This window comes from Rhinatrema bivittatum, chromosome 1 (assembly GCF_901001135.1).
Source record: "Rhinatrema bivittatum chromosome 1, aRhiBiv1.1, whole genome shotgun sequence".
NCBI classification, from domain to species: domain Eukaryota; kingdom Metazoa; phylum Chordata; class Amphibia; order Gymnophiona; family Rhinatrematidae; genus Rhinatrema; species Rhinatrema bivittatum.
The window spans coordinates 493,989,809-494,005,242 of record NC_042615.1 but is presented as its reverse complement, the minus strand read 5'-3'; the positions used below and the strand labels follow the sequence as shown (position 1 = coordinate 494,005,242).

The following is a 15,434-nucleotide window of genomic DNA, read 5'->3' as shown; positions in this document are numbered from 1 at the left end:
AATTGTTGCTCCGTGCAGGTTACTCCCACACAGAAATGCTACACCTAAAGTTAACACAGGTTACCCAGCTTCTTCATTTCCATCCTCTAGCCACTAGGAATCCTCTGTTTATCCCACACCCTTTGAATTTCATCACCGTTTTTGCCTTCACCACCTCTCCCAAGAGAGCATTTCATGCTTTTATCACCCTTTCTGAGGATAAATATTTCCTGATTTTCTTTCTAAATCTACCCCCTTGGACTTTCATGTCACAAACCCTAGTTCTGTGGCTTCTTTTCCACTGGAAACAGTTTGGTTCTTGTGTATTGTTAATATCTTTCAGGTATCTGAAGGTATGTATCATATCTCCCCTCCACCTCCTCTCCTCCAGGATATATATATTTAGGCCCTCCAGGCTCATATCATAAGTCTTTCGGAGCAGACCCCACATCATTTTGATCATCTTTCTCTGGACTGCCTCCATCCTGTTTCTATCCTTTTTGAGAAACGGTCTTCAGAACTGAACACAGTACTTCACGTATGAAATTTACCACTGTCATTTGTACCATCTTGCTATCTTTCCTCCTCATAGGTCTCGACTACTGCAATTCACAGTATTTAGGGCTTCCCGGATCAACGATATGAGACTTGCAGATAGTGCAGAATGCTGCAGCGAGAGTAGGGACTGGACCATAGCTCAGGGATCACTTTACTCCAGTGCTACAATGATTGCATTGGTCATCTAGTGGCTGGAGAATTAAAGCTCAAAACCCTAACCTTAATACACAAAGCATTGAGTGGTGAGACTCCGGTATGTGTAAGTTAAAAATTATAAGCCCTTAAGACTGTAGAACAGAACCTATTAGATGTTCCTTCAATGCCGCTTGTGTGCCTCGAAAAAACACATAACAAATTTTCACAATAACAGGTCCACAACTGTGGAAAAAGATTCCGGTGGATTACAGATATTTTAAAAACAAATAAATAAATATAAACCTTATTGAAAAGGTAGCAGATAAATTAAAATAAAAGGCACTACATATTTCCCTATATATAGAAATAGTTCTTTAGGATTCTCTCAGCCACTGCTCCTGTCATTCATCCTGCAAACTATAAAAGAAATAGTAGTATCTTAAAATTGTCCCACTGAAGCGCAGATAGGGAGTTACTGAAGCCTTAAATACATGGATTATAAATTGGAACGCCTGACGCCAAGATTTTCATAATCTGAAGTCTTTTATCACTGATACAGGAATCAGACAACAGTTTTGCCAGCCGTCAAGTCTTCCCATTCACCGCCTTCAAAGCGAGCAGGCAGAGGCATTCTTCGTGTGCCAGGCGGGTGTCATTCTTCTGTGCTCCTACCATCCACTGAAAACCACCACCACCTCCGCCACAAGGTCTTCACAGTAAGAACAAACCTCATGACTCTCTCCCTCGTTTGTCAATCTCAAGAAGGTGCAAGAACGGAAAGTGCTAGGAAGAGGGGACACTACGGAGAGCGCGCCTGTCCCTAAGCAGCATGCAAAACTTTCACAAGGTAAGGCAACGTCTGCTGGGTCACGCTCCACTCACTAATAGATCAGTTTAAAGAAGAATACTGCTCCATATTCAGGGCTAATACGCTGTTAAATTTCCTTGCTCTTGTGATATTCTCTTGGAAAGCCCCAGCAAGGTCATTATGTAAATTCTGTAATGATCCGAAATGAACTGGAAAAGGCCAGGTCAAAAGGTACAGAGGCAGTCGGGCTGCTGCCCCCTCAACGCTTTCATAACTGAAAAGTGTGTTCTCTGCGTTTCTCTCTGCCTCCATTTTTGTCATTTGAAGTGACTTTACTGAAGACAAGCAGCAGGCTCTCCAAATCTCTGGTGTCTTGCAGGAATCCTTGGCATTGCGGTACTGTGGGGATTTGTCGTTTGTAACAATCTCCTGCAGTTCTCATTACATGTAATTCAGCCTCACACCCTCCCCCTCCCTCCCCCCAAAAAAGCAAATCTCCAGTAAAATTTCTCAAAAAACTAAAAAAACAAAGACGTCTCTAGTACAACTCTAAAAGATCTACTACTGAACCAAAAATAGAGTGAGAACGTGTGGAGCTAAGAAAAAAATATGTATATAATACTCTATGTTATAACATTTAAAAGATGCAATATCTGTATTGAATGAATGATGGGTCAAGTCAGCAATTTGACAGATAAATGCCCAAACCCATTGTTTGAATATATTTCTGGCAGAAGGGTATATTGTTCAAAATAATATTTTCAAAAATTCATTTCAACTTCATAAAAAAGAAAAAAGAAATTAACGGAAAGATTTGAAGATGTAACATTTTTAGAACTCTGAAGGCATAGCCTTGAACCCCCTACACTGAACTGTTTGTCCAACAGTTACCAGTAAGAAGTGATCAAGAGCGGAGGTGCGCCACAGCTGACAGGGAGAGCCAGACAGCTGGGATTAGAGTGCGGCAGCTGCATTCCTCAGCCCTACTTCTTTGCCCACCACTCTCTCTGCCCTCTCTCACACTGAGGCTGCCAGTGCCAAGCCATCTTCTCTCCCACCCCTCTCGCACTTATGATGCTCACACTTCTCTCTTCTCCCCCACGCCCTTCCTGTACTGACATGCCTTCACCCCCTCACTTCTCTTCCCCCCTACCCCCCCACCAGTTCTCACACTGATGGGCCTCCGACCCCTTCATCTTCCCACCTCTCATACTCATGTACTCATGGACACTCACCCTTCTCTGATGCTGCTGCCCACCTCTCAATCTCATGCCTCTCACCCCTTTCCCCACACTGAAAATCCTCTCTGAAGCCTGTCGGCAGTGGCTCCTTCACCCAGACCTTCATTCCCTGTCCATCCACTCTTGGAGTCAATTTTTATCTTCCTGCCCCTCCATGCCTATCCCTTCGATTGCTGAAGCTCATGATTTATATGCTGCATTTTAGGATCCCATGGAAAGATTTGTCTCATTTTATATTGGTTGATTAAGTCAGAAGTGGAGATGACAACATGATATGGATCTGATGTTGCTCCAGTGGGAACAGCAACGGACATGGGATAGGAGAAAGCGTTCTAACGAGGATTGGTAACTGGTTAAAAGATAAGCAATGGAGAATAGAACTCAATGGTCATTACTCTCAGTGGAGAAAGGTAGTGGAGCGCCCCAGAGATTTCTACAGGGACCAGTGCTTTTTAATCTATTTATAAATGATCTGAAAATAGCTACAATGAGTGAGGTGATCAGATTTGCAGATGACACAAAATTATTCAAAGTAGTTAAATTACAAGCAGATTGTGAGGAATTGCAAGAGGCCCTTTCAAGACTGCGGGATTCAGCACCTAAATAGATGAAATTTAATGCGGACAAGTGCAAAGTGATGCCTATGGGGAGGAATAATCCAAACCATACTTACATGATGCTAGGTTCTGTATTTAGCATCACTACCAATGTAAAGGATCTTGGAGTCACTGTGAGCAATACTGTGAAATCATCGGCTCATTGTGGAGCAGTAGTCAAAAAAGCAAATAGAATTTTAGGTATTATAAGGAAAGGAACTAAAAATAAAATGGGAGACATCATAATGCCTCTGAATCGATCCAATATACTATTGCACCTTGAGTATCGTGGGCAGTTCCAGATACAGCATAACTAGAAAATGATAAAGGGGATTGAAACTGCCTCCCCTATGAGGAAATGCTAACGAGGTTAGGGCTCTTCAGCCTGGAAAAGAGACGGCTGAGAGGAAATGTGATAGAGGTCTATAGGAAAGTCAAGTAGTGCATACCGCTTGACGAACATAATGTACCGGGGAAGGCCTGTTTTTGTAGGTCAAAAATGATTGAATTTAAGATGGAATATTGGGTTGGGGGTGGGGCAGAGACAGGAGAAGAAAAGGAAGTGTCGTAGGTGATTTGTCGCCTTTGTTTTTGCTTGGCTGCGTTGGCTTTGAGGCAGGCTCTGGCGTTGGTAGGCTGTGGTATGGTGACTGTTAGGAGGGGCTTAGGAAAGAGGGTTTATAGTGTTTGTGTTGCATCCGGTCGCAGATGGCTGCGACTGCTCTGCCTCACCTCTTTTTTACCTCTCCTCCTCCTCCATGGGTAAGATGGCTGCCTACGGTGCCGAATCCCTCAGCGTCTCCAACTCAGCATGGGCATTCCCGTCCGCCATACTCCTTCCCGTGGCCTCCTAGGGTGCATGCGCACACGCTGCCTATGCTTATCTACACGTCATGGCGCGAACCTCGGGGGCGTCCCCACCGCATGACGTCAATACCTCTGGGTATTTAAGCCTCCGCTCCGCTCCTAACGAATGAGTTAGCAAGGACTTCGGTTTAGCTACTCTGACCACTTCTAAGTTGCATGCTTAGACTCCTCACTACCCCTCCGGGGTATCTTGCTCCAGAAGAAGCTCTGGGTACCCGCTCCTCGGGGGTCTCTCTTCATTTCAGGATTATCTGTGCTTCCAGGTACTCACTCCTCGAGGGCCTTTCCAGCTCAGAGTATCCTTCACCATGGACTTCGGGTCCCACCTTCATCATCTACCAGGAGGATTCCTTCACTACTCTTCAGTGAGTACCTCTATGATCCAGGTCTCCATTTCCACCCACCAGGATCGGCTTATCCTGCTCTGCGGAACACTACAAACCTTGAACTTCTGGGTGAGACTTCTACATCTAAGGCTGCCTGAACATATTGGCACCTTGCTGGACTTCAGTGCCATTGCTTCCTGCACAAGTACCATCTATCTACAGCAGAACAATAAAGCTTTCCATCTCCAGTGTCTGCTCTCTGAGTCTAGCCTATCACTGTGGTTCCCCACAGGGCCCCTCCCCATGGGAGGAGCTATCACCACAGCGACTAAGAGACCACACCATGCCACAAACCCAACAGTTTGTGGGAGAACAAGAAATAAAGCATCAGGTATTGAAAGGGGGAGTTTAGCTGGGGAAAGGGATATAGTTGGTTACGAGGAATTGCAGTTGATGCAAACAAATTGGGGAAATAGAAGTCATTCAGTATTGCCTTGAAGGCAGGACAGAAGTAGAATGCAGAGGGTTAACAGAATTTTTCTGGTACCTAGTGGAGGTGGTGTAAAAGAAGGAATTTGTGAAGTAGATGAAAATTTACAAGTATGTGGAGATGATTTACAGATTCAGGATTATAGGCGTCAAAATAGAGTGCAGAGGCGGGGTGGTCAAAGAAAGGAGGCAGGGAGAGTGGGAGATAGTGAACAGAGATCGCAGATGCAACAGTCATGGGGTACTCGGAATGATGTGGTGGAGCTGGAGGCGCAAGTTGATGATGAAGGTGCAAGGCAAGAGGAGGAATGTCATCCAAGTACTTCCACAGCAGCCAGTTAGACAGACGTGAACATTATTCAGGGAGTTTATATGACGCTGGCTGAGAGAAATTCTGGCAGAAATGAGACTTCAGTTAGGTTTTTAGGATCTGTGCAGCAAGAGGCTTCTGTGGAGGTGTCTCAACAAAGAAAAAGAAGAGAAAGCATAGGAAATCTATTAGCTCTTATTCTTCTTCTGGTTCATTTTCAAGTACATCATCTTCCTCAAGTGGAAAGGGGCGTGTAGCTTCAATGCAGCAGTCAGCTGGTACAGGAAGTTTTGAGAGGGGACAGCCTGCATTAGTAAACATTTACAGAAGAGTGGGAGTCCGTACCTAGATCATTAAGAACTGAACCGAACTTTAATGTTCACCAAAGCCTGCCAAAACACCCTATGACTCTATGCTTCAACTTCCCTTCCTACTGGCCCATATAAATATACAGAACTAATCCAATTTAACCTGTACAATTTAACAACCAAACTATGATTAGTATGACTAAGATAACTTATGTTAACAAGCATATGAATCTTTGGACACTCCGTTAAACATCAAAACTTTGTAAACCATTGTGATGGCGAAACCGAATGATGGTATATAAAACTCGATACATAAATAAATAAATAAAATAAGGAGACATAAGAAGAGAGGGGGATGAAAAGAAGAGGAGAAAGAAAGAGGAGGAATTTAAAAAAGAAAAAAAGGGTACCAAGAAATATTAATACTTGGATGAGAGCTTTTTTGTGCTTGGCTAACGTTTATGGTAGACACGAGTCGACACAGTACGGTCCTATGTTAGCTTATGCAGACACTATTTTAGAAGCTTATAAAAAATTTGAAGGTTGGGCATGGTTAAATTCTGAACAAAGTTTACAGATAAAATGGAATAGAAGAAAATATATGACTTGGGGGGGACGACACTGGATATTAATTTATGGTTGCTGCATATGACACATAGGAGTCAAGGGCAAATAGGATCAATGAGCGGAAAAGCTGTGAGTGGAGTGGCTTTTGGTAATGGGAGGCCAATTTGGAGAGGAGCAGGTACAGCAAGTACTGCCAGGATGCAGGATGGTGGTCGGGACGATTCAATAGATCCATGTGCCCATTCTCAGATTGTAAATTTTGACATGTATGTGCAATCTGTGCAGCCAAACACCCTGCAGCAAAATGTAGTAAGTGAGGATAGGTGAGTACGGGATCTCAGAATAAGTGAGGTGGGGGGGTTTCAACGTGCAACTACTGTGATCATGATTCAACCCATGAGACCTTGGTTATTGAAGTATGGGAAAAAGAAAGATGCTAAATTGTTGGCAGAAGGTTTTGATGTAGGTTGTTTTGTTATTCCTTTTGGTGGGACTATTGTTAAAAATCAAGTAGCCAATTCAATACTGGTGCATAGACTGCAAGAGGCTGTGTTAAAGAAATTGAAGGGAGAGAGGCACCAAAGCCCCGCCCCTTTCCCACAGCCCCAGGGCTTACATTCGTCCCAGGGCTTTACGCGTGTGGCCGGGCCTTTGAAAATAGGCCCGGCACGCGTAAGGCGATTTACGCGCCTAGGCCTATAAAACTCTGTCCCCAAATATACTGTTTGTGCATTCGAGGGGAAATGACTTGGGTCAATGGACTTGTAAGTGATTGATTAGAGCCGCTAAGAAAGATTTCAGTTTTATATTTTACTTACTACTGGGGTTGATACTTTGCTGGTCTAATATAATATCAAGATGATGCTATAGGGATCAGAAAAGGTGGTCTAGAGGGCTTGTTAAGATTAATAGGCAAATCAGAAAGTGGGTTATAGCTTATGGGGAAAGACAAGTGCAACATGATTGGATTGATGCTGAGTGCAGGCTTTTATCGTGGGGATGAATATTTATCAGATGTCAGTTTGGACTTGTTTCTTAATGACTTTCAAGAAGCTTTTGAACAAGTCATTGGGCAATTGCTTTTATAGACCGCATTTTAGTTAGGGGGCACAGGGTAAAATTATTTCCCTGTGCTTGTGGCGGGTACCAAAGCCAAGGCTTTTATTAAGCTAGTTAATGATTGGTCATCCTCATATCATCTGCCCGGCTGGTGGAGTGAGGGGAAGGGTGGCCAAGTACCGCTAGGGAGCTGAGGGGATTAACTGAGCCCGGATTCCTATAGCCAGTGGTAAGACCGAAAGGATTCATGGCCCTTGTGCGGTACAAAGGAGTATTAATTCGCTGATTGGCTTTAAACTACTTTTTTTGTTGGGCTAACTTGTCTTGGATATATTTATTTATGTATTATTTGTTTATTGCTAATATAGCTGCGACCGATATTTATTCTAATGTTTGTGTTCTATGTGGGGACACTCCATAGCACTTTTAAAATAAATCAGATAAAGTATTTTTTTCATTCAGCTTCCACATTTAAACTGTGGAAGTTGTTGCAATAGGATGTGGGAAAAAGCAGTTGGTATAGGTGGGTTTTAAAAGGATCTTGACAAGTTCCTGGAGGAAATGACCATAAAACACTATTAGCCAGGTAGACTTGGGAAAAGCCACTGCTCGTCCAGGTTATGAGCAAGGATTGTACTATTCTCTGGATTGGCCATTGTCAGAGACAGGATGCTGGGCTTGATGGACCTTTGGTATGACCCAGTATGGCATTTCTTATGTTCTTATACCAGTTGAGATCTGTGGACTTCCTCCTTCTCACATGCATATTTTCCATCCATGTGGGTCCACAGAGCTAGTCACCTTCTACCATACTACTAGATCAAGTGTAGTTCTTTAACTTGAGCCACAGGTCTTAATATCCTGGCAAACGTATTGATTCGTGTCTTTTTTTGCATTTTCACTGGGCCTTTTCCCTCCACCTGCATTTCTAGTATCTTCATGATCTTTTTATTGCGTATCCACACCAGCCTTCCTTCCTGCATCATCCCTGTGAACTCATTCATCTTTGGTCTTTCCTATGACTTTTGCATTCATTAGTGAAAAAAATAATATATTTAGGATGTTCTTTCGCAATAGATCAGTGTTGTTCTATGCTCAAAAATTATGGTTGTACCCAGATATCACCAGGGTTACACAAGAAAGAAATTCTTAAAATATGAGAACCGAAGCTCTGACAATATGTTCTAAGTATATTCTGCGTTATCCATGTAAATGTTTTCTGAAGTTTCAAGATTCTACCTATGTATTTTTTGAAACGTCACAGTTAAGATTTTTTATAGACTCACACCCTAAGTGACAAAATCAGTGCAGAGAGAAAGTTGGCTGCCCGGTAGAGTAGCACGTTGTTTTGAGCTCCTGAGCCAAACAATTTTTACTTGCTGGATAATTTTCTTGCTATGGGGAGAAAGCGTAAACCACGGGGAGAGCCTTACCCTGCTGTCTCCTCCGCATCGATGCCAATCTCCGGCCCTATGGATGCTCACATCGGGGTAGATTTTCAAAGGGATACGTGCATACCCCCCAAAAACCTACCCCAAACCCCCCCTGCGCGCGCCGAGCCTATTTTGCATAGGCTCGGCGGCGCGTGCAAGCCCCGGGACGCGTGTAAGTCCCGGGGCTTGCATGGAGGGGCGTGTCGGGGGCGAGCCGCGAGTTATGCGGTGTTTCGGAGGCGGGCCGCGAGTGACGCAGCATTTCGGGGGCGGGCCCAGGGGCGTGGCGCCAGCCCGGGGACGTGGTCGAGGCCTCCGGACCAGCCCCTGGGTTGGGTGATGGCGCGCCAGCAGCCCACTGGCGCGCGCAGATTTACGCCTGCTTTCCGCAGGCGTAAATCTGCCAACAAAGGTAGGGGGGGTTTAGATAGGGCTGGGGAGGTATATAAACTTTCCTCAGGTTCCTTTAGTTTCTCCCAGAGACATGTTTAAGAGATACTTATTGGAAGTTTTACAAATAGATGAAAATGCCATACCACCGATCACCAAGGTTTTTTATTTACCTAAACCTAGAAGACTACAGGAACAACCAGAAGGGGCATTACCATCTGAGTCCATACAGAATCAATCACTGGATATTTCAAATATTTTGGAGACTTCAGATTCAGACCTGGCAATACCAGCAACGTTGATAGTGACGCTTGCATTGGAACATGATAAGGAATGGTTACTTCGATTAGGTCTTCGTCATAGGACTAACATATTTCTTCTTTGCAATATTAGAGTCTTTCCGGATGTCTCGCGGGAGACACAAAAAAGGAGGAAGGCCTTCCTGTTATTAAGGCCTCAGGTCTTACTAATGGGGGGGCTTATTACTTAAAGTTTCCATGTAAAATGTATAATAAAGAATAATAATAATACTTATATTTTCTTCGATCCCCCCCAATTGACGCAGTTTCTAATAGGGAAGAATGCGGTGACACCAGCCTCACCAAGTATAGATGCTTCAAGTTCCTCATAGTTATTTAGTCTCTGTATCTATCAAGCATATTGCCCTATATTATTGTAGTAAAATAATTATTTTCTACATTTCCTTAAGTTGAGTATACTCTGTCCCCTTATAGTTGTGGACTTTATACAGTGATAAGTAAGATTGTATTTCCTATATTGGTAATTGTTTTTGAGTACAACTTTGTTATCTCTGTATTTTCTTTCAAGATGTAATCTTGTCAAATTCTTAAAATGCATAAAGATAAAATAATAAAAAAAAAAAATCAGTGCAGATAGGCAAGAAATAGGCTGTATCAAAATTTTCCTTTTGCTTTTTTCCTGTTATTCTCTCATAGTATTATTGAATCCATACACCTCCCCCCACCAAGATTTACTATAATAGGGGTATAATATTACCTTGAGAAGGATGTTTGTATTAGGTTATATTTTTCTTATTTATTTGTTGAGTTTTATATACCGTCATTCGGTGAAGCCATCATAAGAACATGCCATACTGTGTCAGACCAAAGGTCCATCAAGCCCAGCATCCTGTTTCCAACAGTGGCCAATCCAGGCCATAAGAACCTGGCACGTACCCAAAAACTAAGTCTATTCCATGTTACCGTTGCTAATGGCAGTGGCTATTCTCTAAGTGAACTTAATAGCAGGTAATGGACTTCTCCTCCAAGAACTTATCCAATCGTTTTTTAAACACAGCTATACTAACTGCACTAACCACATCCTCTGGCAACAAATTCCAGAGTTTAATTGTGCGTTGAGTAAAAAAGAACTTTCTTCGATTAGTTGTAAATGTGCCACATGCTAACTTCATGGATTGTCCCCTAGTCTATTATCTGAAAGAGTAAATAACCGATTCACATCTACCCGTTCTAGACCATCTCTATCATATCCCCCCTCAGCCGTCTCTTCTCCAAGCTGAAAAGTCCTAACCTCTTTAGTCTTTCCTCATAGGGGAGATGTTCCATTCCCCTTATCATTTTGGTAGCCCTTCTCTGTACCTTCTCCATCACAATTATATCGTTTTTGAGATGCGGTGACCAGAACTGTACACAGTATTCAAGGTGCGGTCTCACCATGGAGCAATACAGAGGCATTATGATATTTTCCGTTTTATTCACCATTCCCTTTCTAATAATTCCCAACATTCTGTTTGCTTGTTTGACTGCCGCAGCACACTGAACCAACGATTTCAATGTGTTATCCACTATGACGCCTAGATCTCTTTCTTGGGTTGTAGCACCTAATATGGAACCCAACATTGTGTAATTATAGGATGGGTTATTTTTCCTATATGCATCACCTTGCACTTATCCACATTAAATTTCATCTGCCATTTGGATGCCCAATTTTCCAGTCTCACAAGGTCTTCCTGCAATTTATCACAATCTGCTTGTGATTTAACTACTCTGAACAATTTTGTATCATCTGCAAATTTGATTGTCTCACTCGTCGTATTTCTTTCCAGATCATTTATAAATATATTGAAAAATAAGGGTTCCAATACAGATCCCTGAGGCACTCCACTGTCCACTCCCTTCCACTGAGAAAATTATCCATTTAATCCTACTCTCTCTTTCCTATCTTTTAACCAGTTTGCAATCCACGAAAGGACATCGCCACCTATCCCATGACTTTTTACTTTTCCTAGAAGCCTCTCATGAGGTTTACAAAATTTAAAATGTAACTCTCTTAACAAATATGTAAAAGTTTAACAAGGTGCATCATAAGCAGAGGGTAAACATTATTAGACCAGAAAGTATCTTTATGAGGGAGGAGGAGGGTTTGTTAGGTTCTGGTTGGAGACAAGTTATTTTGAGGTTTTTGGATGACAGTTCAATTGGGAGTTAGGATGTTCTGAAGTATGAATGTCAGTGTAGAATATTATACCTCCTGTTTCTCTCACAAATAATTGTTTGTGTAAAGTAAGTGAAATGCAATTAAAAAACAAATTGAAAAAAAAAATGTGCGGAGGACATTACATATCTGCTAAAAATGCTGCTCTGTATAAGCGGGTTTTAATAGCTTTTTAAAATTCCTTGGTGATTTCTCGTATTGATAAAGGAAGGTCCTGTCATGGAAAAGGTTCTTTCATAGGTTACGGACATCTGAGCTGCATGAGAGGAAGAAACTTCCAGAAGGGACTGGGAGGAGGCTTGGAGATCCTTATTGGAGTGTGTAACCTGAGGGTCGAGCTGATCCAGGGCTGTGTGTTGAATACAGTTTGTTAAGGCTAAAGTTATCCCTTTTTCATGTAACCTTATAACTTTAGACCTGATCTGAGGAGAACTAGACTTAAAATGGGTAAACTCAGACAGACTGCATTGATATTCACACTACCCCATAGGCATGGGAACTGGGGTGAGAGAGGGCCTGCAGAAACCATGACCCTCCTCCCAAAAAAAAAAAAAAAAAAAAAAAAAACCAACACATTCCCGTTGGCAGTGGAAGAGAAGCCTCATTGGTGGCAGATGGGACGGCACATTATTTCCTGTGCATATTCCCCCAGTGGCTGCCCCGGTCCTCTCACCCGCCCTTCATGTTCTGAAAGAGTAGTTCCTGTCTCTAGTCATTTGCGCTGGGTCTGGGGCTATGCAGGATGGGTACAATACCTCCCTCACACCCTGCTTGGATCCCCCTCCCCCAGCAGGACAACCTTCCTCTGTTCCCTTCAGCCCCTTCAATAAGAGTCATCAACTCGTCAATTAGCACTTTAAAACTTTTTTTTTTATTATTACACAACTCAAAGCTACTTTCCAATGTCCCCCACATTTGCCAGCTTTCCAGAGTATAAAGCATACCAGTCACTTTGAGGAGATTCCATTACATAACGTCCTTCTCATCACCTTATTAATACATCACAATCACTCCTAAATGCAAGCTCAATGCTTAACATAGTCTCCACTAAGTTTAAGTGCACACTTTCTATGGTTTTAAAAGGAGCAGCCTTAATTTGATCACTCACTGTGTTAAGTACTGGAATTTTATCCTAAGCACATTCCCCAAGTACAAAGCCCTAGCTTTTCAGATACCAATAAAGTTTAAAAATAAAAAAAAATCCAACATTCTGGGCTTAGTCCTGCACATCTAGCAGTGTTATTTAGTATTGGTAAGTACTCAGCAAGGTGGGTTTACCATTTTTTGTAATTCTACATTGAGCTTAATTGTTATTCAGCATTGGCATTTTTAAATGTCTGGCTTTCACCATAGTTCTGCTACATTTCTAAACTTTAGCTTAATTTTGATTAACATGCACACAACATATTTAGACACAATTCCCACAGTCACAATGCTGCAGTATCCTTGCGAGTTTACTTAGGCAGTGCCCTTCAAACAAAGTCAAAGTTTAGCAACATTTAAGACAAACCCCTCAGCAGTGTTGCAAGCTTTCCCTCTTTTCAATTACAATCAATTAAGCCCCTTGCAAATGTAACTCTGATTTCTTTAAACACAATCACCATGTACCTCTCTGGATTCCTAAAAAGTTTGTCTAAGCATTTCAACTTAACAGCTTCTTTAAATATAAGCGCAATGTCCTTTTCCCCAGTTTGTGGAGCTGTGCGGAAGTCTTTAAAAGTTAGCAATTGTTTCAGTTTGTGTAGTAGGCACAGTTTTGCATAGCCTATTTTCATTAATTTATGAGCTTTTCCATTGTAAGATTTTAAATCTCTGTATTCCTAAGTCTCGTACTTCGTTTGAGTGTGTAATGTGAAAGGTACCCAGGTCAAGTGGCAGTGATTTAACTGTGGGAAAATTTTTCCTTAACCATATGATTTCAATTTTTTTTTTAGTTTAGTATTAATTTGAGTTGGGATAGTTCTTGCTGTATTGCTTTCATATGTGTTGCGAGTGTTGATGCTGTATTTTCAAATGATTTGGCGTATGGTATATAGAACTGTATATCATCGGCATATAAGAAGGTGATTCCTTGATCAGCCAGTAATTTGAACTCTGGGGGACACCTGCATCGATAGGGAAGGTGTCAGACATGTGGGTGCCCAGTTTGACTTGGAATGACCTATTCAATAGAAAGAAAGAGAACCATATTTCTATTGGTAAATGTACAAAAATAGTTTATTACAAAAGAACTAAACTGATGATAAATGCTCATGTAAAGGCAATCTATTTCACAATGGTATTGGATTGTAACAGAGTGTAATATGAGATTGTAATAAGAGATATATTTAGAAGGATAATATATCACACAAATAAATGAAGTGGCTCGATGAATGAATGATTAGTGTGCTGAGTTCACAGAATGCATGGTGTGTGGAATTTATTGATGATACAATAAGCAGTTGATGTGGTTTTAATATATTTGATGTGTTATAACTTCAATAATATTTGTAATAAAAGGTTTTTGTACATTTACCAATAGAAATATAATATTGATGGAGATACTTGTGTGTTATATATATATATATATATATATATATATATGCACACACACATACACACACACACACACCTTAACGAAGCTATCTGGTACAATGCAAGCATTGACAGCACTAGCAGTACATTTCAGAGATTGAGATCATCCCCAACATACTGTACCCTGAGTTAAGGGAGGGTCATTCTTGTCACTGAATGTGCAAGAGAAACCCAATATAAATCCTGTACCTCCAGTTCTGTAAATATATACTTTGTGATCACAGACCTCCATCCCCACCCCCCTCCAACACACTCACAACTCTCTAAACAATGGACTTCCTCATTGTCTATTAAAAAAACTACTACAAAATGCCACAGCAAGAGTCTTAATAGGAACAAGGAAATTCGATCACATCATGCCCTCCTGATAGCACCACATTGGCTAGCTGCACAATCCTGAATCTACTACAAAGTACTGACATTAATATATAATATCACTCAAACTGATAACCCCGGTCTGATAGGCGTGACACTAAAACCATACATGCCACAGAGAACACTAAGATCTCAAGATAAAGGACTATTGACTGCGGCTACAATAAAGAATACACATCTGACAAAAATAAGAGGCCATGTGTCTTCCATAGCGGGCCCAAAACTATGGAATTCTCTCTGGATTCATTCAAAGTGTCTCAGGTAGAGAGAGCAAGATTCAAACATGAACTAAAAACATGGCTATTTAAAAACACCTATGACCTAACTTAAAATACCTGAACGCAGAGTTGGCAATAAAGACAAAGACAATAATAAATAAAGAGAGAATAAATATACCCCATGTCAACTCTATGAAGATTATATAAACAGCTGAAACTGGTTTTCTGGACTACTAACCTAAGGCCCCAGGCCTTTACTTAAAACGTACTTGAAATTAACCAGGAGTAATATTAAATTATGATGATTTATTTATTTTTAATTTTTCTATAACGATGTTCCTGTAAGAATACAAATCACACCGGTTTACAATGTAACTACAAAATTCGCTAAGGAGCGTTACATAGAACAGTGAGGCGATTAAATAAGGAACGAGTTATAAATTAAACATATCGAAACTGTCTTGTCATATCGTATAGCTTAACATTTCGTAGCATATCATAACAAATTATAACTATAACTTAACTTATCGTATAACTCAACTTATCGTCATATTTTGAAACAAAGAAGGTGTCTTAGAAGCTCGCTTAGGACAGGTAAATGAGACAGCATAACACAACCAGACATATCATAACATAACTTGGCATCTTAGGGAAGGCGAGGGGAAAGATGACTAAAACATACTAGGTTTGATGTTGAGTTAATGTAAAATATTGATCCAGGTATGA

At 41.3% G+C, this 15,434-nt stretch overlaps 1 protein-coding gene across 1 annotated transcript in view; it reads right to left on the bottom strand.

Annotated features, from left to right (window-relative positions):
• The window catches only part of SH3GL2 (SH3 domain containing GRB2 like 2, endophilin A1), a 369,136-nt gene that overhangs the window by 271,175 nt on the left and 82,527 nt on the right, over positions 1 to 15,434 (bottom strand). The gene's annotated exons all lie outside the window — the stretch shown is intronic.